The 25,988-nt window shown below is 40.5% G+C and overlaps 1 long non-coding RNA gene across 1 annotated transcript; it reads right to left on the reverse strand.

Moving 5' to 3' along the window:
* Positions 1-563: 563 nt before the first annotated feature.
* On the reverse strand, positions 564-25,827 carry LOC136293859 (uncharacterized). The gene is made up of 4 exons (XR_010722265.1): positions 25,749-25,827; positions 21,286-21,400; positions 19,529-19,683; positions 564-830 (listed from the first exon to the last, which is right to left on the reverse strand). It is a non-coding gene; the product is annotated as an uncharacterized lncRNA (long non-coding RNA).
* Positions 25,828-25,988: the final 161 nt, after the last annotated feature.

Raw genomic sequence — 25,988 nt, forward strand, 5'->3', positions numbered from 1 at the left:
ATAATGGCTTTTATTGTTGGTTGTCAGCTTTGACTGATTGAACAGTAAAGTTACATTTCATTTCCCCTCTTCCATTATAACACTCGATGAGGAAAAATACAAATGAATTCACATTTAATTGTAGCATAGAAATATTTTTTTCCTCTGGTTTCAAGAACAAGCACAAAGAGCTGTGGAAAAGCAATATCTAGGTTGGTGATTGCATTAGTGTAAATTCTCTAAATGTTTGTTCTTTCTGTCTGTGGTGAGTAGTTGAGACAGAAGTTGTTTCTCATTGCCAGTTAATCACTTTCTGGGATTCTGAAAATATCTACAGAAAGAACTGTCATTTTCCTGTAAAGAGATTTTTTTTCACTACTTCAGTTCTCTCTCTGGATTAATTTCCCTCTTCTGTATAATCTTAATCTCACTTTCTCTGACCTACCCACAGAGAAGGGAAGAAAGCCAGACAAAGAAGGCAGGTGTTAGAAGTCAGTGCATGTGCAAATTTAATTGGATACACAGAAAAATGTCAGTCCTAGAAGCTGATCAATCAATCAGTGCTAGAAAATAACCTCGTGGAATTTTAAAAAAGATGAAAAATGGAAAGAATGGAAACGTCCTTAGTGGGCTTTTTCTGAGCAGCAAAATGACTTCATTCTTCTCTCCTGCATCTCAGAAATATAATTTTGAACATTGCAATGCTGAAGGACACCAGTGGTGTGACTTTGATCTGGTCAGTGACAGGCTCGTGGATGTTACAGGGAGCAGAGTTCAGTGGAAAAGCCAGTTAAACTGCTTGAAGTAGTGAAAGAGCTTCAAACCCTGAAACGACCATCCATAGCATTGGGCTGTAGGTAAAGCAGAATAAATTAATTGAAGTGTATATTCTGCAGAGAGAGTGGAGAAGATATTTCAGATCTGCAGGCTGAAGGGCTGGGGAAAACAGGAAACCTAGGAAGAGGACTAGCAAGGGGATAATCAGAAGAAACAAGTGGGGTGGAACAAAAACCATGAAGCGACAGAATTTCTGATTTCTGTCAGTGATTTTTTTGACCAAGGACACTACTTATTTTGGTTTATTGCTGCGCTGCTCAGGAAAAACAGGGCCTGGGTAGGTGCATTTTAAACATAAGAGAGTATACACTGAAGGGATTACCACTCTCATATCACTGGTGATTTTATTTTTCGCACACTGTAAATGAACTTCCAGAACATTTGATAATGGATCACAGTCTAAAACACAAAGAAAATAGATCTTCTAAGTTAAGTAGATTCTTTCAAAATAAAGATATTTCTTCAAGATATCAAATGCTTTTGAAAGGAACCAATTCCCTGATCTTCTTGCACTGCTTAAGGCCAGGTTTTATGTCTCTGCTGAACTAACCTAAGCAATCTTAAATCCCATCTTTAAAAGTCTTTATAGTTTAAGGAAAAATATATTGGATATACATAATTTTCAAAAAAAACCCACTGGACATTGAGTCCTGACCAGATTTGGAGACCCTGCTGACCACTGTCTACTCTACACTCCTTGAAGTTCTCAAGTTAGCAGCCACTACACCTGCCAGAAACACCATGTGATCAGACTCTCATTTTATGGCAACCTACTTTCTCTGAAGTTTTTTACAATTGTTTCATTTTTCCCTGAAATAAATTCAGTGCTGGCAAACACTGCCGTAACAGACCTAATGACAAAATGCAGATGTCTTGCTATGTCTGTGCACAGGAGAGGTTCTGCTGTGCAGTGATTGTATGAACAGGTGTAAGGACAGGCTTAAAGGCTGTTGGGTGTGGAATCAAGAAGAGAAGTGATGAGCCTGTGAGCGCTGTCCAACAGAGCAGGTAACAGGACATGTGGTGTGGGATATGCTCCTTCCTCTTCCAGGGTCTGAAGAGCTAAGGGTGATTTCAAAGAGTCAATTTTTTTTTCTTTCCTTACTGTAAAAGTGCAGAAAAATCAGTAGCAGACCTTAAAGGAAAAACAACATATTTGCATGTACTTTAACCAATGGATGAAGAGTGTGCAGGACAGAGAGGGATATGTCCAGGAGGAGTTAATAGTCCCAATTACTTTCTCCACTGCATTTTTAAAATGTCTTTAGAAGAAAGTTTCTTAGTTGCTCTGGGATGTTTTTCTGTGCAATCAGGTCATACTTGTCCCTGGTCAATGAGTTTTGTTACTGGAATGTAAGCCATCAGACCTGTCTGGTGTCTTTTTTTTTTTTTTTTTTCCATAAAATGTGAGCCTGTGGTTTTCAAAGTACAAACCATCAGCCTTAAATCAGTACTTTGCTAAAAAGCCACTGGCAAGAGCATTCTGGAAAGTTTAGGGGTGAAAATGCCACTTACCTGTAAAGTTATTTTGTGAGCTCAAGTTGATATAAGGCAAATAATTCAAGAAAGGATTAGGCACTTACATGAATATGAATAACATCAGCAGTTGCACAGGGAAAGAGAAAATTTACAGGGGTTATCAATCCTTACACTTCAGAGCATGGGACCATTTCTGGGAAGAAATATTCTTCTGCCTATCCAGCCCTTAATCCTCAGAGGCCTCAGTGTTTGACACCCGCCTTTAAAACATCTCTGAGCAACTTGGAATGAGGGTCACAACAAAACTCAGGGGAAGGTATATGAGTTTCTTTAGGAGGTTAGAAAGGCAGAAGGGCTGGAAAATCCCATGGGTCCCACTAGTCCTGAAGTAGGGGCTTAACAATTCAGATGTTTTTCTAGGAAACTCTGAAATGTGAATTTCTGTTTCCAACTGGAGAGCAGTAATTCTTTAAGTGTGTTTAGGGTCACTGACAAGTTTCCCTCAGAGTTAAATACAGTGAGACCTTTCCCACCTTTGGCCTGGTGAGAATTTTACTGAGTTGCCACTAAATCATAAAGCATTGGGACAAAAGATCTCCCCTGATCCCACAGTACACACTGCCACCTGAATCATGAGTCCCACATCCAGATGTGGAGAGCTCATGCTATCCTCACTTTCCCCCTCAAATTTACACTCCTTGGGGACACAAAGAGTCACTAACAGTTTGCACAGCTGCAGTGTTAAATTGGTACAGCAAAATTTATGGAAAGACCAAGAGAAGTAAGTTTGTACTGTAATGACACTCTAAACAGTCATTTTCTGTTGCTTTCCTCAGAAGGCAGAGAAGAGAGATTTATCATGAGTGTAACTCTGCCAAACTATGTAGAACTGCACAGGGGGAGTTGTCCCTTGTGACATTGTCTTGACTGAGGGGAGAGGGTCTTATCTTGAATTGCTTAAAGTACTTGTTCCCCAGCCCAGATGATAAAATGGAGCTTAAGGCTCTGGATGTCCTCCAGGGTTTCCAGAAGGAGTATTTCATTGCCAAAAATACAACACGACCTCATGCTTGCCAGCCCTCATTTGCCTTGATGTCTGGAATGCAATATCCTGGATTTCATCAGGAGATACCGATCCGATACAGGGAGACAGTGAAGCCAAGGGAATTATTTTGAATTCAAACCCTCTTAAGCACAGCATCATGTCATGGTGAAACCACCAGCTGAAATGAAGACTGACAGTTTAATTTCTTGAAGTACTGGAAAAGAAAAGACATCTGCCATGATGGCTACTGGCTTCCACAAGCTGATGGTAATAGACTGTGAGGTCCTTTACAGCTGAAGAAATTAATCCTTCTTTCCCCCTAATATACCTGTCATTATCTATATGAGTAAGTATGTTTTTTAGAATCTACAGCATGGCTATTTTGCCTCCCTATTCCTTCTCTGTCTGTCTGTAACCTCTGCTCTGGATGGATTTTACAAATTTACCTTGTGATGAGACAGAAATGGGTTTGGCCAGCATCAAAAACAAAGATCTGAAAATATTTACTCAAAAATGTGGCGTTTTTTTTTGTTTTGAATAACCATGTCTTGGTTGAAAATTAACAGGAGGCTTCTAAATAATAAAATATTACTACTACTACTATTATCAGTAATATAGTAAAACCCAAACAGTAATAGTGCTTCTCCCCATGGCATGGCATTTAATAAATGGTTATCTTCTTCCTTAACTCAATGAAAACTTCCAGTATCGTGAATCTATGAAAAGAAAATTACTTCAAAACAAAAAACAAAACCAAAACCAAACCAAAAACCAACCAACCAACCAAGAAAAAAAAAAAAAAGAACAAAAATAAAAAAAAAAGAAATTTGGGATCAGGAAAATTAACTGTGAATTTCTCAAGCAGCAGAGCCAGAGCAGTCAGGCTATGTGTTCACTTGTAGCTGTTGCCTCTCCCAGGAGCACAGCAGCAGCTCCCTTTACTCACCCCAGCCCGGTGTGTGCCTGTGGCTTCCCTGGATCCCTGCCCACGCTGGTTTGCCAGCCCTTCGTCCCAGACGGCATGTGCAGCAGCTGAGGGCTCCGTGCCCCTCACTGGATGGATCCTTCACAGCTCACTCCTTTATCCTGGCAGTTCAGTCAAACTTGCAACACGTCACCCTGCCTGGGACTTATCTCCCTTTCAAATGTGTTTGAAATTGGCAAGTGTGTTCAAAAGTAATTAAGGGAGGAATGACAGACAGTTTGACAAAGTATCCTATTTCCTTAGGAAATCAGGCTAAATAAAGGGGATTGTCATGTAAAAATCATAAATTTTCCCCAAACAAAAACTTCTTTTGTTCCCTTGGGCATCAAAGATTAGCAAAACCCGGAGGAATTTTAAACTCCAATTTAAACTTCAGAGCTTGCACTAGCAGTTTACTATTGAACTGTCAATTATCTTGGTCTTTTTAATTAACTCTGCTTTTAGGCTCTGGTACAATATTTATTTATTCTGTTTTTAAAGCAAAAAAATGGAACATCAGACTTAATGGAAATAAAACTGGCTTTCCATGGAGGGAAAAAACCCATAAACATAATTTCATCCAACATTTAAAGTTATTTTTTTTAAGGTTTTCCATTAGTGTGGTCTAGCAAATGATGAGAAAGGGACTATTTTCTAATATATGCTCTAGGCTTGTTCCTTCCTGAGCAATGCTTTCTTTGTAGGCTTTCTACTTTTCTACTGGGCCCATTTATATGGTGTTTTCATTCTGGCTTGGTGGAGAACTGAAGGTGCTGTGAGGCAGCCCATGGTGTGTGTGCGTGTAATTCCTCAGAGAGATGTAACATTTGAAAGTAAAGTCACAACTGACCTCCAACAAAGGAAAGAAAAAAAGATTTTGCTGCCTGAAGTTGTGACCACAGGATCACAGTCCATAAAGTGTAAAAAACGTAGATGAATTCTCACATACCCCGTCCAAGTAAACGCAGAAGTTGGAGGCTGAAATTTGGTCATAAAGATCAATTGAGAGCAGTGGAAATGGGATAAGGGAGCTCTGTCCTTTGGCTTGAGCCTCAGTTGCCAGGATCCTCTTTCCTGCAGGACTTTTGTAACTCAGTGTGTGTTGGCACTTGGCTTCCATGCTGGGAATTGTCTGGAGAGCTCCACGTCTACAGGCTGAGCTGAGAAGCAGAGCAGCTGCATATTGAGGCTATAACCTCTCGTGTTCTTTATGGCTTGAGAGATGAGAATTTTCATGTAGGCTGTTTACTGCAGAATGCTTAAGCAGAGTGAGACCAGTACTGCCTGGAATTTGCACAGATAAAATTGGACTTTATGTTGGAACCTATGTGCCTGACAGTTTCTTCCCCCGTGCCAAAACAGGCGAAGTTTTGCCTGGAGCACTGGAGAAACAGGATCTCTCTCAGGAATTTGTCATGATCTTTCTGATACACTAAGATGAAATTTCCTATCAGAATCAGAGCCAACAAAACCAACTCTTTTTTTTTTTTTTTTTTTTTTTTTTGTGGTGTGCCACAGGATCTCTGAGATGTTTTATTTAATAGTTCAGTGAAATTGGATGCCCAAGGTTTATTTATTTTTTTCTCGCTCTGTATGAGTTTCAAAACTTTTGACCACATCTTCATTTTAGGACTACTTTTTTGAATATTGCTCTTTTTAAAGTTCCTAGGGATGAAAAAATAGCAAGCAATAGCTTGAACTAATTTAATAATGTCTGACTGATGACTAGACACATAGATCATTTTGTAGCTCTTTAATAGAATTTTTTTTTTTTAATTAGAACACGTCTTCGAACAAGATCCCAAATTACAGTTTTAATCTTTACCAAGAGACAATTTCCTCTCCTTGCACTGTGCTGGTGCCTCACTGTTACTAGCAATAAAGAAATAAATAGCAGCAACCAGACTTTTTATTATGTTGCAGTTTTCCTCTGAAATCAGAACATCCTAGAATCGTGAAGATAACTGAGTTAATCAATGGACATTTGCAGAGGGCAGACAGATTCCAGCATTTTCCTCTGTGTTTCTTTCCTTCCATATGGAAATTTACCTATAATCCAGCTGACTCCAACATAGTTTTGTGAGGAAACAGGTAAGTCAAACCCACGCCTGCAGGATAGAAAATATGCTGTGCCTGCTGGACTCCTGTTACAAAGGAGAAAGGAGAAACCCTTATCCTTTTCTTTCATAATGAATCCTTGTTGGATCAGAAGTAAAACTGAATTCAATATCTTCAACTACAGAATCAGAGGAATAATTATTAAAGTGCAAACAACTGTACATTCACACATATGTCTTATGTAGAGTAATGTTTGGGAAGGTGAAATGCCATATGTTCAAAAATACCCATTTTCACAGCTCCTGAGTGCTGTTACCAGCAAAAAGAGAGATAACATTGAAAAATCAGAGAATCGGGGGAGCCAATAACATATACTTTATACATCAACATGCACAGTGTGTGTGTACTTCCATCTATACACATCATATATGTGTGGGGTTTGTATGTGTATATACATCCATAGATACATGCACACACAATGCTTAAAAAAGTAATGTAGATGTTCCACTGTAGGATGCTGGGTGTGATTTATAATTTCATATGAACCAAAAGGATTTTCCTGTTCATTCTACATCCATAGAACTGGGCTCCCACTGGATTACATCTAAGAGTGTGTCCTTATGAGCTGGTGAAAAATTGTGACCTCTCTGGAAATGCTAACAGCGCATATGTGATGTACAGCACTGGAGATAAAATCAGGGCAGAGAGGACCTTAAAAGCCAGGGTGGAATAGGGTGAGGAAGAGGAAACACAATAGACTTCAGACTTGAAATGTCTTTGAAAGGTGAAACAGGGAGAGAGAACAGGGTCACTAAAGTGAATCATGAAAGGACCTGTGCTTTTCATTGCATCCATGGATGCCCCTTGAGTTTATATCTGAAATCTTCACCCACTCTGAACTGAGTGGTAAAACAAAGTTAATTGCTCAAGCCTCCTTGTAGAACAGTAAAAAGGATGAGAGTGTTTCTGTCCTCAGGAACTGAAGAGTAGAAATGTCTTAAAGTAAGAATTTCTTGCAGTCAGTAGAATTTGATGTTGAGCTGCAATAATTGCCAAATCTTTCATGGGAACAGCTGGATGTTAAGTATTTTTCTGTGCTGCTTTCACAGGCTCTTTGGAGCTAAATGCCTACATATTGGGTTTAAGTGCTTTGGTAGCCATTTGGGACTGGATCCAGCCTCCCTGCTTCACGATGACCAAACCCATCTTTTAGATAGAAAGAACATCTATTACAGTGATTTTCAACATTTTCCTTGAGAAAACTATTTTCTTGTCTACACTCAGAATCGCTGAGCTTCCAAGTCTCCCCATGTTCTTCCCATCAAGCTGGGAGCAATGTGAGATTGCTGCAGCTGTTTCTGGCCACTGTCAATGAACCAAAGACCAGGCAAACTTCATCTTCCTTACAGCTGCTTTTACTGACTCCATTTTCAGATAAATAGCAGTGATGGAAGGCACTGCAGTGGCAGGAGAAGGATGGTTTTGAGAAGCAGTTGGCTAAGGGTTTAAATATTTCCTGCTCCACGTCCCAGGATATGATCTGTACACTTTCTCCCTGCCCTTACTCAGATTTGCAATGTTCTCGTAGCAGGTGAAGTGCTGCTTTGTGGGCTGCCAGTCCCTGAAACGGCTAAATCAAAGTGCTCTGGTGCATTGAATTCTGGCATTATTATTCAGTAAATTGTGTCTCTTCCCCTCATCTGCTCCCTCTTGATACTTCTTGTTATTTACCAGGCGTTGCCTCTGACTCCAGAGGAAGGCAGCCCCGATATCCAAGCACACTGAGGGACAGAGGTGACTCCTGAGGCACCCCTCACCCAGCACGTCTCCAGGCACATTAACAATGCTGCATCCAGAGCTGTTTATCAAGTGCCACAAGCACCTCCTCAAGTGCTGTTGGATGTACTTCTAACTCTGTTAGACTGTAAATTAGAGAAGGAGCCAAATCCCAGCAGCTGCAGGAGGTGGGCTGGGAAAGCAAAGGCAGCACAGGCTAGAGATTAAATCCAGTAGCTATACACCCAGAAAAAATCCCCTTAGCTGTCCAGTGAATAATCTTCTGGTCTGCAATATTAATTCACCAGTTTGGAGACATTTCCCCAACCCACAAGGTTCATTCAACCTACTTACATGTTTCTCCAAAACTTGGATCTGATTTGGGGTTGGGGCATTGCTAGCTTCCTATAACAAATCCATGGTATTTATAGAATGATTTCATTTCAACTCAGTTGACCTGTGCTATGCCCTGAGAGGTCCTCTTACCTGCCAGAAGAAATGCTTCATTCTTTAATATTTTTAGGAAAGGAAGGACCTACTCTGAACCCAAAGGCTGGTCAGTCAGTTTGGGCTGTTTTACTCAATTTCTTTTGATGGTTAACTCAGCTCTGCAATGTCTTTTTGCTCTGGAACCCAAAGGATGATTAGCTTAAGAGATGTGGCTGCATTACCCTTTCAGGGCAAGCTATGATCTTTGTAAAAGCTTTTCAATCATGCTCCAGAGTCCTCTAGGACAGGTAACGTGTGCTTATTTAACGCTTTTCTAAGAATTACTTGATTTTTACACCAGGAACACACTTTGATGAGGCTGATATTGGAATTACTGGGGAAAGGCCTGTACTCAGTGACTGCATTCAGTGATTATCTGAAAACACAGCTCTCTGAGAGCTATTAATCCCCTGTCAATTTCTTTGACACTGCAACCTTCTGGCTGCCTTCCCTTTTTGTCTGGTCAGTCATCACCCACCTAGCTGAGGTAGACCCACTAGCAAAACCCTTCCCTCCCGACAGAAAAAAATCTAAAAAAGGGAGGAGGGGAGAAGAAGGTGGACAAAAATGGACAAATATTTTAGCTGAACTCAGGATTTCAAAGTCGTCTCCTTACTTTTCATCTTGGGATGCTGAGTACCAAGTGGACACCTATTGGCATACCTCTGTGGTCTGTGGATTAAGTGTCTGTGTGGTTTGTTCCAGAGCTCGGAGAAAAGCCTGTGCAGGAACTCCCACTGACTTTACTAAGCTAAGAATCATGCCTCTGCTGGGATAGCTGTATTACAGCAATTTGCCCGTTGGCACTTGGGGAACGTGGAGCCAGGACAATTCAGTCAATTTTATAAATAAAAAGCCTCTTTGCTGTTTTGCAATTGCTTCTGGCAAGCATGGACTAGTTGATGGGATTAGTGGGATGGTTTTGGTAAGCTAGCTTGTTTCTTCAGGTTCTCCCACCCATGGTCAGCCCATTTTAGCTAGTTTTGCTAAATTGGAAGCATCTAAAAATAATTAAAAATGGGAGGAAATCACAAATTTAGAGGCAGTGAAGCAGAAAGCTGAAATGCAGTAGCTTTTACTTTTTTGTCGAATTAAATATCTACTATCAAGAGTAAAAACTGCAAAAAATGAGTGCAACAAAAAGGGGAAGAAAAATAAATAGAAAAAGTTTTCCTCATCTTAAGTGTACCTGCGTCAGTTTTCCAACCCGCAAAACCAAAGGCTAAACTGTTACTTGGGAATAGCAAAACAGGGCACGGAAAGAGAAATCATTTGAAAAAAGTTTAGCTAAGCCACTGATTTGGAAAGATACAGGGATATGGGAGATGCTGCTTAAAGGCATATGGGCAATTTCCTGGTGAGAGACTGTCTCCAGGTGCTGTAAGGCTGAGTGGTCTATTACCTCCCTTTGCCTCTCTTGGAATAAAAGCAGGGAGGTTTTTCTCAAAAGCCTCATGCTGTTTAACTGGTGTACCACCCTAAAAGGGATTGCTATGCCAGTCCTTGAGCTTTGTGAGCTCTGCAGCCCACCCTCTCCTCCTGCAGCTGAGCAGGCTGCGTTCGACACAGGTGCTGCTCTGGAGCAGTGAGCTCTGATGGAATTGGTGCTGAAATAAGTGGTGGATCTGCTATCAAGTCCTGTAGTCAAAGCCAGTAATGCACAGCATGAGTATGACCCAAGCCCAAATGTGGCTTTGGGTTCATACTCAGAAGAAACAATTTGCAGATAAACAGGTGAGGGACACCACTCAGCCTGGTGGTGTAGGTTCACATCATGCAGGAACAGGGTGCCACCAGCCTGGGTTTCAGTGTAAAACTCCAGCCTGATTTCACTGCCTCCTTTCTCGTTCCATCCTGATACCTGGCATATATTCAATTCCTTTGCAATAATAGACAGTTTCTTCATCTGCTGCCCTTTCGGTGTGTGACGGCTATAAACCACTGGTTACAAAGCTTGAGCATTTCAGAATCTACTGACATTTAAGGAGAAAGATTACCAAGCCCTTGAAAGGAACACACCACTGAAATACACAAAGAAGCAAGTGCAACTTCCTTGCTGTTAAAGCGATAAAGAAATTAATGGCACACTAGGTTCCAAAATCCCACTGCTGTTTGGAGATATCGCCTTTTTCCACCTTTTTTTTTTTTAAAAAAAACCCCTCTTTTCTCCCTCCACAATGTAAAAAGGCAGCTGCAGCTAAAGGGATGGCAAGGCACAGAAAAGATATTGCTTCCCGTGAGTTTTATGAAGCTGATATCAATCTTTTTTTTTTTTTTTCATAAACTCCAGGCCTGTTTTTACCCTAAAAGCGTGTTCCACAGCATTTAATGTGACACTGATGAGAATACAAATAAGGGGAAGTGAGGGAGATGGAGGACAGAGAGAGAAGAATCAAATGATGTGAAATGAAAGGACCTGAACAGCATCCATTGCCATTGAGGAGAGTTTAAAGGGGCCAGGAAAGCGTAGAGCATCTGAATTGGGTTTGGAGGCAGTAAATCAATTTGAGCTTCAAAAGTGAGGTAAGAAATATCATCTGAGGAAGGTGAGAAAAGAAATTTAGGTTACGAAGGCATGAAGGCTTGCATGTGAGCTAATGAGGCATGCTTCAGCAAAGTGTTGTGTAGAAAGACAGGGTATAAATGTTCTTGAAACTGGGATGATATGGAGTGGAAAACAAATGCAGTGGATTTTCTAAACTTTCACCTGGAAGTGTATGAAATGGTGGTTAGTTTGATGTCATATTTAAGCCAGTGCTTGTCTAGATTCTAGTAGATGTAGATAACTTTTTGCAGAGAAATATTCTTGGTCCTGAGTATTAAGACAAGCTTGGACCACTTGTTCTGTCCCTTATCTGATACATGAATAGTCAGAAACGGGCATGTCCAAGAGAAACTGAAAGAGGTAATTCATCATACCGGGTGTAGCTATGAAATTCCTTGCTTCAGGATGTTGTGGATATGTAGTTTGCAGATTCAAGCAGAGGCTGAACGAATTCATGGAGGAAAATCTACACAGAATTACCGTACATGCATGAATCATGTTTGGTTTGAACAGTCTTTGAGGTGCAAAGTGCTGAAGATTAGAGAGTGTTCTGAAGAAGAATTACTGCATGACTGTCCCAGGCTTATCTTCCTTCCTTGGCATCTGCAGTGCCACAGGGTAACCAACAAGGTGAGCATTCATGTGGCTCATCAAGTCACGTCTTTCCCCAGGCTACATCCTCAGACTAAGTGCTGTGAGGAAATAGACAGGACAGTAGAGAGCAGAAGAAAGTAACAAATACCATCTCTGAAATGAACCTGGAGAAGTGGTGGAGTGGGAGCTGGACATGCACTTGAATGCAGTTAGAGCAATGACACCTTTCTGTTCATCACTTTTCTCCAGTGGGATGCACTATCAGCTCGTGAGACAGTAGCTGAGGAATCCAAGAAGGCACATAACAGTCTTTTTTGGGAATTCTATGTTAGCACTTCCAAAGAGCACCGTTGTGAACAGGATGTAGCTGAAATGGTGATAAATCACCTGATATGGTCATAGGAAGCAACACTGCAGGCATTCTCCTGACAGCTTTTACAGGCTCTCTGAATTCCTCATAAATATACTAATATCATGAGTGACTTCTACCATATGTGATATATATTGTCAGTTCATAATTTCAGTTCAGGTGCTCTGTGCCTAATTTGCATACATGAGCAAATGAGGGACATTTATCTCATTTTCAGGTTATTATTCCAACTGAGGATTCAGAGTCTGCACATGAAGATTGTATGTAATTTTCCACAAGCGTGAATTTTTCCCATAACTCAATATGCATTTTGATAAGAAAAAAAAAACTATGTTAACATCTCAATGTTTGTCGAAACCACTATAATACTGTTAAGAAATGATAAAATACTGAGACAGATTGCAGCAGTCACAGTATCTGTGTTTTGAGTTATGATGAGATGTAAAATCGATTGAAGTTATTTCAGATTTCTGCAAAAGAAGTCTGCTTTGAAATGTCACTATTGCATGAGAGTTTTCAATGGCTCTTCAAGTGACACAAAGTACTCTCTTGTCAGTGTTAGAAACCCTAACCTATGCAGCTGTTCCTACATAAGAAATTTGCCTTGCAAAGATAATGCATAGCTGAGGACCAAAACAGTTCTTCAGGGCTCATAGAAAGAGAACCAAGTTACAGAGAGTGCAAATCTGCAAAGCAACACCTTTCGCGGTTGTTTTACTGTCTAAATGCTCAGTGGAGGAAGAGGGGATGTCTGTTGACATGTTTTGAAGGCAACCAACATTAACAAGGTAATCTGTAGGCTTAATCCTGCAATTTTTTGGTGTGAAGTTTTGTTCCAACTATGTAATTTACACTGATTTACTGTTGGAGGGCTTTCAACTCCTCTGTGTACAGGCTAAATTCTCTTAATACTTGGATAACTTGGCCTGTAAGTTTTTATAGGAAGGGACTGTAGTCTTTGTTCAATGCTCTGTTTGGGGCTCCTTAGGAATTTCAAGAAACACAATAATAAATTGAGAAAAAATTGTACTTCATGATGTTCAGGCAACTGTTTGTTTTATGGGGATCTATCCTTGAGAAGTGGAATAGCTGGTGCCAAAGTTCTATGTGGGCAGCAGATGAGCTTCTTACAGATGTGTGACTATTTGTGGCTTTGGTATATCACACACAGAAGAAAAATCTTCCCATGTATCTATGCACTCATGTTTAATTCTGTTCCTATAGTGCCAGGTTTTTGACAGCAAAACCCATCAATTCCTGAAAAAAAAGAACAATCCCAACACTATCAAATTATTTCCCAAACACCTCAGGTTTTTGAGGGCTTTTTTTCCCAGGAAAAGCACTCCAACAATGGAAAACCACCAAAGAATTCCTTCTTTTTTTTCCTCTTCAAAGTCAGGAAGAAACCACCCTGAAATCCTCTACAAAAGCATGGGTTTTGTCCATTTCAAGTAAGGCAGGAAGATCACTAGAAGTGTCCTGGTTGTATAAAGGAAAGCTCTAATGCTGGTGTCACCAGGTCACTGCCTCTCTTTCTGTAATGGCCCCATGGGACCTTTGCGCCATGAAACCCCCCAGCCTTTGTCACAAGTCTTTTCTCCCAGGCTGCTTGTGACTATTTTGAGTACTTTATGAACAGAGGGAGTCTTTACTCTACTTTTTTCTCCTGTTGCGCATGATGTTTCTGTCTGCCTGATGAATTTCCCCCTTTCCTCATCTACTCTTTGTCTCCTTGTGCAATAATGAGGAGCAGACCTGTTTTCCTTAGAGGTGATGATGAACTGCAAGCAGGACAGGGGGAGACAGACCAGGTCATGATGTGATTAAACCTGCACTCATAAGAGCAGGGGTTGATTATGTCTTCAAAGCTAATAAAAAACCCCTACTCACTTGTCGGGCAATTCTACTGGCATCCAACAGGTGGAACAGCAATTTTCACCCAACTGAAATTTTACATTTAAAAAAGGTTCTCCAAGAAATAGAAACTATATTTTATTTATTATTTTATTTATTTTATTTTACTGTATTTTTTCCTAAAACTTGATTCTGCTGAATATTAAGAGATCTATCTGATAGCAATACATTTTTTAAAGTAATGAATTATTTACAGCTGGAGCCTTCAACAGAGGAACAGTAGAGCATGTTTATTTTTCAGCTCAGTAAATTATATATATACACCAAGAATCAAATGGATGCTTTTTGGTTGATCATGCTAATCCAAACAAGCTTTCTTTAAGGTTTTTAATCTGGAGAATTTGTTTTCCATTCCCATGTAAATAATTATCAAAGCATCTCTTAAACACTATGAATAAATCCCAGCCCTAAAATTTTTCTCCAGACTCTAAACACACAGTATGGCTGCGGGGCAAATCACTCCTCAGCAAAAGCTGGTGGTTTTGTCACTCTCTCTGAGCCCTTCCTATACCCTTAAAGGAAAACTACAGTGATAGATAAATAAACATTTGCTACATAATAACATATATATTGAAATGTATGCAAAACTGTTCAGAAATATCTGGCAAAATTTCTGTCTCAGTTTAGTAGTAATGGGTACTTGTAGTTTTTCCAAATGCTTTGCCAAGTCCAAGATGCACAAAAGCTGAATTCTATTTCATCACTTGTTTCCACAACTTGTTTACCAGGAAAAGTCCCAATTTGAACTTTCTCCAGCCAGATTCCCTTGAGCATTTGGGAAAAAATGGATAAATTACATGGTAATACAGTATATGCTGTTGGCCAGACAACCTCTGCTCTTGCTTAAACTCAGTAGAATTCATCCTTGCACAAGTTAGTAACTTGAAAAGGGCAACTTGAAAGAGAGCAAAATAAAAATTCAGGAAGCATAGAAAACTTGAAAACTCAGACAGAACCTCAGAAACCCATTTAAAAAGCAAGGATCTCTATGTAAATTTATGTTGACCTGTGTGTGCACATGTTTACTCAGAAAGTGGTAATTTCCCTACTTCCAATCTGCTTCCCTGTTATCAGTGCTTGTTGCTTTGGGTGCATAACATGGGTTGCAGCATCCAGTGGAGAGCCAGTGGTGTGGCCTGAGCTGCCTGTTGGGTTTGTGGTGGAGGCTGCTCCTGGTCACAGAATTCAGCTGTAAACATGCACTTAGTGGCCACTAAAGGGGACTTGAAGGGGCTGGATGTGATGACATAATTTTTACTCATTGTTCACTATTGAATCTGGTGGGCCTTGAGTATGCTAAGCCATAAGAAGAAAGAGCCATGCACACTATACCAGACAGAGCAAAAACAGAGAAGTGGAAATCAAAGGTGACTCAGCTGAAATCAGACTAGAGCTCATCTAGTCTCATCAGAAACCCAGATGTGCTCTGAGTTTTATAAGGAAGTTTCCTTATCACGAATACTGCATTCAGGTGGTTTGTCTCACACTTTTTCTCCAGTACTGGAGCAGGGTCAGCCTTTATAAGATGAACATGCCTTCTGATTCAGCAGGAACAGTTGGATTCATACCACAGTTATTCCATAGCCACGCCATTGGAGTCCACAACAAGTTAATCATTAGCCAAAGAAATGGCCTAAATTATTATTAGAGTCTTTCTTTTTTAAGAAGTTAAATGAGAAAAATATCACTAGAAAAAGTGCAGAAAGCGAAAAGCTTGGAATTGCTTAGCTGGTTCTTTCCAGCTGGATTGTTCTCTAATGCTGAACGTTAATTGGAAAATAACAGCATTCCTGCCTGCTTTTAGAAAATCAATATGCGTGTTTTTGTCCCCCCTCCCCCTGCTCAGGTTAATTCATTACCAGGATATTTTTAGATTACTGAATAAATAAAAGAAAGAAAGCCCTTTTCCAGTCAAAAGCTAATAACTATAACCAGCCAGGAAGATCTCCTGAGTGCAGTCCTCTCCCTGCCTTCAGTGCTGCTCACTGATGTCCACGCCAATCGCCTGCCCCAAATCACTTGTCAGCCTTTCCACAAAGCTGGACATGCATCCTGTGCTCCTTTGAACTGGCACAAGCTGGAGGATCAATGGCTCTGTTTGGCAGGGGACGAGCTGCTGGACATTTTCTAGCAGCAACAGCTTGGCAGGGTTGGCTCAGTGTGAGGATGCTAAAGCCAGTTCACTATTCCCTGTGAACCAAGGGAAAGTGCAAGGCAGGAGAAGAGAGGGCAGAACTGGAAATGCAAAGAGGCAACGTCGTATTTTACAGAGGATGCCTCGCAATATAAATAAACAAAAAATTCTAGCAACATTGCTTTGCATTTTTTTAATACATAGTCCTGCTCAAATCCCCCTGGATCTAATTAAAACTTTGTTGGCCACCCACCAATCAAGATAATTAGATTGTCTGGCAAAAACAACAACAAAGATGAAATAAGATTGTGCAGAATGATGCACCTACATGACAAAACAAAACAAAAACCAATCCAGGCTCCATGCCTTGTTTTTTTGTTTTTTTTTACCTCACTTAGAAAGTGAAAAAAGAACCAAACTATAAAAGACATAGAGTTTGAACCTCAAAGAGTCAACAGATGCTGAAAACACCAAAATATCCAGTGTGTCAATGGGTATTTGAAATCATGAGAAGGAAATCTTGCACTACAGGCACCATAAAAAAATATTTAAATGAGCTGACTACTGGGAGAGCCTGAGTAAGAAAAGAAGTTTTACTGCAGTTAAAGGGCAGACACTCAAGATGTGTTATTTAGGGCAGTCACCACTAATAAACCAGGACTTAAGTTCCTCCCAAGCAAAATCAGAGACCCTGAATTTATTCCTTGTTCTTTCAAGTTCCCAGGATGCTGCTGCTCTGAGAGCTGGCTTATTCCATGACAGCAAACATGTGTAAGTTATGCTGCAAATGAACTTGATCCAAATTCCATTGAAATCAATGAAGAGACTCCCACTGATTGCAATCAGGCATAAAGGAACCAAAATGCACACGGGAAACTTGGTCAGACTGGAAAATTGAAGCCATTTTAGAACAGAATATCAAGGAGTCTGGATGAAAATGTTAAAAACTACTCTGGATTAAATGAAGACAAAAGAGAAGCACACTTAATATCTTTTGAACAAACGTTTCAAACAGAGGAGAAAATCAGAGTGATTCAGACTTGGACAAATATACGTGTTTGGAGGGCTGCAAACACTGCCAAGCATGGTTTTGGCACAAGAAAAGCACAAAGCCTGAATTATTATTAATTGCATGAAAATACATGCAAATGGAGTTTTTCCCCTAAGCTTTCTGGATGTGAGAATAGATATTAAACACACAGAGCTTTCCAGGCAGCAATACTCACAAAACTAAATGTAATCTCAGGAAATGCTTGCAATGAAATCAGCAGAAGCATCGCTTATGAGTTCCTTCCATTATTTGGGCTATTTATTGACCTTTGTGTGTATAAACATGTATTAAACTGACAGAGTTATTGTTTTTTTATCACCCTTATTTAATAAATCTCATTCTTCTAGATGAAAGGGTTTTTTATTGATGATGAGGGAATTTCTTTCTTCTTCTTTTTTTCAAGGTTTTGACCAAAATCTGACATAATTTTTAACTTTTTTGAAATTATTTTATAGAGTCCTTTTATACCTAATATCAAGTTTAACCCTAAAATTACATTATCAGTGTCCTGTTTACCAGAAGCAAATATTTGTGTATGAGCTTTAACCTTTCTACACCCACAGATGTCCCAGATAAATTGCTAAGAGCTGTGGGCAGGAAAAAAACCTAGTACTAAACTTATGGAAAGAAATAATTTTTATATTGCAAGGTGTTCTGGAAAACATCTCAATTACTTTAAATCATATGAATAACTGATGTTTTTTTAATTCCATGCCAAATGGAATTTAAAAAAAGGGACAAAAAAGATTCAGAAATCTAATAATAATTTCAAGGTGATTGTAACAGATTGTTCAGCTAGAAAAATACTTTTTGTTTCCCTTTTATGCATCTACAGACAAACTTCTTTGCTTTAAATATACATATTTTAAAAAAACAACAACTTTGTTGTTGGCAAAAATAGCTCCAGAGACTATTATTAAAGGGAAAAAAAAAAGAAAGAAAGAAAGAAAGAAAGAAAGAAAGAAAGAAAGAAAGAAAGAAAGAAAGAAAGAAAGAAAGAAAGAAAGAAAGAAAGAAAGAAAGAAAGAAAGAAAGAAAGAAAGAAAGAAAGAAAGAAGAAAGAGAAACCCCTCCTTTCTGAAGGGCTCAAGTAGAATAGTTTACTGCTTTGGCTTTTTTTTTTTTTTTTGTGTTGGAACACTTCAGATTAGATTTAGAGCAAATAGAAGCTTTGTCTTCATACTGTTCTCCACAGTTAAGAGGACTAGTTATTTTTTCTTATTTTTTTAAAACAAAACAAAGGAAGAATGCTTTTAACCTTATATAAACCCATGACATCAAGAGCCTGAAATTCGCTACACAATTCCTGACGAAAAGATTGACAACAAAGAAATACAGATTTCCTTTGCATTTTCTCCTGATTTTCCACTACCCATTCCAAATCCTTCCTTCTGGAAGATTAGAGTTCCTCACCAAAGGTGGGACTGACAAGCTGTCTCATGACTGTTTCTTCTTCCCTTGTTAGAGGGTGTATCTCTCCCTGTCCCACCAAGCTACAAAATCATAGCTGGATGCCACAGATCTGAGAAGCTGCTGAAGGAGCTGCCAGGCTGGAGGGAGAAAAGGTGAGAGGAAGCTTCCCTCTCTTCATCTGCCTTGGATTCTGGCCAGACAGATGCTATGAAAACATTAACTTCCCGAACAGTTGCCCCAATAGGGAAGGTGCCTCTGACTATGCACTGTACTGCTCAGATGTGGATGTCTGCAGTGCTTATCATCTAGCAGCAAAATTCATGTGAGTATCCTCTACCTTGTTTTAGGCAGAAATGGCTGAATTAATGAGAACAGGTTTAACTGATGACCAGATCCTTCTCTCCTGCTCATGTACCATGGCAGTGTGTGTATGGAAAGCTCTGCTGGTTGACCTGTGAGTGATGCAACTGTCTCCAGAAAAGGATTTCTGACCATGACTTAAGAAACGATGCATCAGTGAAGCAGGACAGAGTTGCCTCACAGAAATATTTTTCTGGTCATTTTTTCAGTTCTGAAATAAAATACTGTCAATGAGCAGGCTCACATCTTCCATCAGCCTCAAGGATTCTCCTTTTTTTTTCATATATTTTTTACTTTTCATGCAGTAAAAAGGTAGTTTAAAGTAAAAAGTTTCTTTCTTCTATTAGAAATTTTATCTTTAGTTGTACCTGGAACTTCTACTTCATCAACACTTCTGGCTAAGAGAAATCAAGCAAGGTGCACACGCAAGAAAACACCATCTGTAACGATGACAAACTATAAACACCATTCACAGGCCATTAAGTTTGTAATCTTTTTCTCTCTATCATTATTCTCTTACCTCCATTAAATTCTTCCACAACCAAGTGCAGAAGCCAAAGGTGATGGTGGTAGAGTGATAGACAAGAATTTTTATTGTCCTGTCAATGCAGATAAACCCAGAGCTGAGAGAATGTCAGGCGAACTTCCCCAGTGATGACTAAAGTTCAGTACTCTCTGAAAAAGGAAGAAAATACAAATTATTTTTATGCCTTTTAGGCTTTTAAGATTTATGTTACAGAAGTATCCTGGCTCCGCGGAAGGTTAGTCAGGCTCTGACTGATATTTATTGTTCACAGGAAACTATTATCTGCACTTGACCAGTCTGCTTCAAATTGCAGATTTGCAAGGTTGCAAGACAATCAGAGGCATCCAGCAACCATGATTCTCCTGAGGAACTGGAAAGGACTAGAAGATGATGGAATGAAAATGACTCAGTGGGCACAGATAAGCCACTTGCAAATGATTGTGAATAGCTGCAAAGACCCTCTGTTGGTCGGGGAACGGAAAATTTGCAGTTTGCATCTCCACACAACAAAAAAGAAGAGAAAGGAACTTGCTGAGAGTCAGATATAGAATAGATACATGCCCACAGGAACAACGGAGACAATCAGTTTTTTTTTGTATGGCCAAGTTTAGGATGACATAGCACAACAGTCCCCAATTTTTGTTTGGCAGTGAGTGCCACCACTGGTAGTAGCATTACATCAGAATATGCAGTGTTCCTTGTTCAGCAAACCCCAGACATTTTCTAGTCAGTTGATTCTCAGTTGCTGACAGTTGCAATGCACCCAACTTCCAGGGGTCTGTCAATTGATCCAACCTGCCCATAAGTCCCTAGTTTACCATGAGGCTGTGTTAAAATAGTCAGCTGTTTAGTAGCCGGGGACCATCAGATTGGTCACGCATCACTTGCTAAATTCATTCTCATTTTCCCTGGTTGCATTCTTGCCTTTCACGGAGTTGGAAATGTTCACAGTATACATTTTAGTTATTGATGGCAAAAACCTTCTGGGTGTTATGGGGTTGCTTTAAAACAGTCAGGATGAAATGTGACAATTGCTGGGTCATCCCTGTGGTTATCATTCTTATTGGCAGTGGTGAATAAGGTGACTACAAGATACACCTCAGGCTTCCTCCTTTTGCCAATGTTTACTAGTTTCAAAGTTGTTTTAATACAGCTCATTCTGTCTGTGAGCTCCAGCTTGGTTTTCTCCTGAGCTGCAAGCTCAGAGCACCAGCTGAGTACGTGCAGTCCTGATGTAAGTGCAGTTCTTGCAATTCTACTTTACACTCAACCAACTATGAAACCCAGCAGTATCTAAGACCAGCTTTTCAGGGCAGCTTTCCAGGTTTCTTAGGCTGCAAAACCTGATCAAGAGAAAATGTCAGCAAGGAATTTCAAGCAGCAGATATTCTCATCCACTGTCTCCTGTGGCCTGTGTTTTTTTCTCCCACTCCTAAATCCCATGGTAATCCCTGACAGGGGAGCAACACTCGGGAGCACAGTGGCAATGGATTGATGTGTCCTGATCACAAGGGGGGAGGATCACTGCAACAGTGAAATTCAAGACCAGCACAGAGCAGCAGATGTCACAAGAGAAGAAACAGGACTCAGTTCCAGGATTGTGGCAGAGTGCTGGATTCAACACCAGCATGGATATGGTAGTTGTGCAGCCACAGGAGTATTGCTTCAACACCTGACTGGGAGCATGAGCTTACTTGGAGAGGGTGACATGCTCCCTTCCTCCCATGGCAAATCCATCCTTGGTTTATTACCTGGTCACAGCTGGCCCAGGAAATAGCTGCAGCTGTAAGAGCAGGAAGGTGGTCTGAACCATGAGCGTGGGGTTTGCTGTCCCATTTGTGGTTGGCTGGATGGTGTGAAAACAATCTGGATCCAGAAATGGAAGTGAAACAGAGGGATTACAAAAGAGAATTTCCAGACGAGAAAATCGAGACAAGTTCTACTGTCCTCAGAGAGAGCTGCTGGCTACGAAGCATGACTAAATATTTTAATATAAACAGGATTTGAGGAAAACTGCAAGCAGGTATTGGTGCTGAGCACCTTCCTGCACTTGGAAGCAATCACACTGACTGAATCTGCTCACCACCCAGCCTTCCTGCCAGATAAATGAATGTATGAACTCCCCATCTGAGGATTTAGCAAAGCAAAACGGGTCTCTAAGTTAAAAAGTGTCAAAATCTTGCACTTTCTTGAGATTACTTTAAACCTCAGTCTTTGCAACAGGCTGCAGCAAGAGGGAGTAAAAGAACAAAAAGCCCTGGCTGTTAATATTTATGGCAACTAAAGCAAAATCGCAACACATTTGCAGATGAATAGGAGCCCCTGTTAAAAGCTGCAGCAGCCTAATTTTAGGATAGAACTGGTTTGGGGTTTGATTGTGTGGAATAACAAAGGACAGATTTCATCCTAATTAATTCAGAGGAATTGTTAGTGTCAAAAATAAATAGTTCAATCACGTTTCCAAAAACAGTCTCAAGAAGGGAAAACAAACCTAGTGGAAAGAAGATAGAGATTTTCTTTCACTTACAGATTTCTTTCAAATATTTTGGTCATTTTTTATCAAATGCATTCCCCCAATGTAAGTTACAAGATTTATTTATAATAACACCTATGTAACAATTATCTACCTATTGCTACATAATAAGACATATAAGGCTAAATAATTTGTTCAGTGAAAGAAGAAGCACTTGGAAATAGTTGGTTTGACATATATAAATAGTCCCTATTTTATTTAAAGAACAAAGCATCCAAATCCTATTTAGGAAAAAAAAAATCTCTTTGTGATATGTACAGCTGAAAGTAATTTTTTCCTCTAAGGGAAACTGCAACAAGACCTGTTGTACCCTGATACTTTTTATTTTTTTTTTTTCAACAGGGATTCCGTTTGGGGGAATTATGTGTTATGTCAAACTACAGTATTCATCATGGCTTGATAGGAATCAATGGAGCAGTGTTCTTCTTGGTCTCCCTTCATTACACAGTCTTCTCTGAGAAAACTCATGATTTAAAATGAGTGTAGATTCACAAAATCCTGATTATACAAATATTTACTAGGGAAAGATTATACTCCTTTGCCTAAAAGACATTCAGATTCACAAAAGGGCAGGCTATATTATGCCCCTGCCTAATATTAAAAACTCAGCTGGTTAAACCCACCGAATTCTGTTTGTTACGCTGTATCATCTTTCATTTCTTTTACTCCCTTCCTACTCCATCACAGTACGGGCAGTGTTGGCACAGTCTCTGAGGTGCTTCTATCATGCAGGATACATCATCTAGCATGTTTCAGCAGACAGGAATACTGTGGAGCCAGGAAGTCTCTTAGGACCGCATTTTTCACAAGTAGTCTGTGATTGTAAGAGTGAAACACTCCAGGGGAAAGGATTCCTGCAGATGGCAGATTATTGCAATCACTGTCATACGGATTTATGTCCTCGACCAAGCCCATATTTCCACCTGTCTCAGAATCTGCCCAGTCCCAAGTGAAGATTTGTGTACTCATCCATGTTTCATGCTGTTCCTGGTTCTCTTCTCAAGGCTATATAAACCCTGAGGAAGATGCTTGCTCCACTGCAACAGGTACCCAGAACTGGTGTCTACTCTCTTCACTAGATTCCAGCTTGTTCTTCCTGAACGCAGAAGCAAGGAACTCCCCCAACACTTTTGTGTAAGTGCAGATCTGCCTCTGAGGTAGCTCCTCCTGGTGCAGAGGAAAACCTCCTGCCCCTGCACATCCTGGCAAAGGCAGAGACTGAAGAGGCCAACTAAAACCTGCAATTTTAATTTGCTCTCACAAGTCATGTTTCATATTGCTAACGATTGCCTCCTGTTCCATGGCTCCGATGGCTTGCTCGTATCCCCTCTCCCCAGACAATACTGGACATGTGAAATAGAGGAACAGTCTCCTGACCTGGTACTGTAGCAGCTCTCATGGAAAACACCTTCTCACCAGATGTTTGAGCTGGATTTGTGGTATTGAAATATTAGATCAAGTGGTGCCTCAGGTCTGGGTACCCATGAGTGCAGCCTTTCCTCTCTCGTGGGCACAGCCATGGGGTTCAGTCACATCACACCAGCTTCTTTTTGTCTGAGTATAGGAACTCGGTCCCTGCTCCCAGCTGAGAAAGCTATCCCTTACATCAAAGGACAGCAGATTATTCTTTTGTGCCAAAGACCCCGGTTTCTTATCTCTGAAAGCTCAATCATCACATCATCTGTGGCAAAAAGATGGCTGGCAGCAAGATTAGATTACAGCGATTTAAAAAGTGTCTCTCAGATAAGTGCAGACCATGAGTATACAAAAGTACACATAATCAGATTGTAAGCTTGACGATCACATCTTGCTTCAGACACCAAGAGTATAAATATAGATTAGACAAATTTGGGGAAGACAGGTCTATTAAAAGTTCTACTACATTATTACTTATTAAAAGTAAGGGATCAGGTGCAGTTCCTGCTGTTGTTGGAATCGCCTAAACTGATTATTCCTGAAAATAGGGCTCAAGGGATGGCTTATACTGTGTGTGTCTGTCCTGTATTCACCCACAACAAGGTCTATGCTGGAAAATGTGTCTGAGTTCCTCAGGCTGGATCCAGTATTTTCTCTCCATGACTGATTCTTGTGCATTTGCTGAAGAGCTCTGCAGGTGCAGTGTGTTCACAGTGTATAAGGTGTGCTCCATCAGGCACATAACACTCACTGGCCACTCATCACAATCCAGAGATAATAATCTGCCTAAATGAGACAGCTAGATTGTTTCTCTTCTTTGCCACTCATTGGCACACAAATCTTTATTACAATCCCAAGAGAAATTTCCTCTGACCTCTTACTAATTTCCTTTTTCCATGTTCTTTTTCTGTCTCACCTACTCATCCCTGAATTTCACTCCTTTAGATTAAAGCCTCCTTAAGAGACTTGCGCTGGGAAGGTGACACTTTTTAGTTGATCCTCTGGGATAGATCCACTTGGTCAATCTGTTGTATAGAAGAGAAACCTAATAATGGACTGATAATAAGGTAGCTGCACCTCCAATCACTACTGCTTTGCTGATCATACTGTGACTCAGTTTCCTCCATATGTACAATTTATACAAAGAGGCCTTTTTGAGGAGCTTTGGGCTTAGTAAAGGAAAGGAGCTGTTTGAATGTGAGGGTTAATTATTATTATTACCCGACAGGCTGTAACTAATAGTAACCATTTAGCTGGGAGATGTGGTAACAGGTATGCAGTTAATTGGTAGATTTAGCTGAGGTCAGGTGGTTACATTGCAGACAATCCATCATTGTTGTAAGCAGCATGAAGTTATGCTCAGCCTGAATTACTGTGAGTCTCCCTTCACCTCTGGTCTTGTGCTAATATCCCAAGACGTGTCACCAGTAAGCATTTGAGTGAAATCTCTAGAAAAATGTGGAACAAATCTGTAAATAGTTTTCTGAAATGCCCTGCCAAAAAAAAAAAAAAAAAAAAAAAGAAAATCAAAAAAAGAAAATCAATAAGGTCCTCTGTGTAAGGAAGGAAATGTTAAAAATATTAATTAAAAAATAAACTCTCCCGTAAATCAAATGGGAATGACTGAGAGCAGGCAGACAGGGGATGGAATAAAATTCCAGTGGAACAGCTTTTAATTCCCTCCAGTTTTAATGCCCGTGGGCATTTGGAAGTGCCCGTCAAAGCTCAGGGCCCTGTCCTGCTGCATAGGCAGTAACCAACAGTGCTGTGTGTGGTCAGCGACCGGCAGACACCAGCCCCTGCAGGCAGCGTTTGGTGGTCTCCTCCGGCCACCACTATCATTGCTCCCCGGGGAGGACCGACACTGAGAGGGGAGCACAGCTCCTCGGGGAGAAAATGCTGGTCCTAAAAGCGTGAGAGACAGCTAGAGCAACAAGGGTTTTTTTCTGCTGATAAACCACTGGAGGGGAATCTCCTTCTCTACCAAGTGCTGTCATTTCATTTCCAAAAGCTTGTCCCTGTCTCCATCAGCATTTATGTGGGTACATCTCTGCCTTGCATGAGTGAATTATTTAAGCATCGGCAGCCACTGTAAACGACAGTACAGTGGAGGAGGGAACAGAGGGGCAGAAATGCGACTTTCCCTCCCTGATAGCAAGCGCAGGTGCCTATTCCGAGCGACTCCAGGGCACTTACATCAGTCAAGGGAAGAGGGAGACAGAAAAGGTTATTTCAGAGGCTGCTCAGACATTTAAGGCCACTTACTTAATCGAATTAAAACATTTCTTCGGGGAAGACTATACGCACACGCATGTACTGTTCCTTCACTTTGCACATCTGCTTCCAGTCCATGTGCGGCGGTTTCAGCATGCCGGGGAGCAGGCTTTGGGGGTTTGAACTGATGGGAAGGAAGCACACGGCAGGAAGGGATCGGATAATACGAGTTTAAAAGTTGGGGTAAGTCCGGCTTTGGAGTATGTGTGAGAGAGGAGGAGTGAGTAACCA

This window comes from Chamaea fasciata, unplaced genomic scaffold (assembly GCF_029207755.1).
Source record: "Chamaea fasciata isolate MVZ Bird 193981 ecotype frontalis unplaced genomic scaffold, bChaFas1.0.hap1 SCAF_9, whole genome shotgun sequence".
NCBI classification, from domain to species: domain Eukaryota; kingdom Metazoa; phylum Chordata; class Aves; order Passeriformes; family Sylviidae; genus Chamaea; species Chamaea fasciata.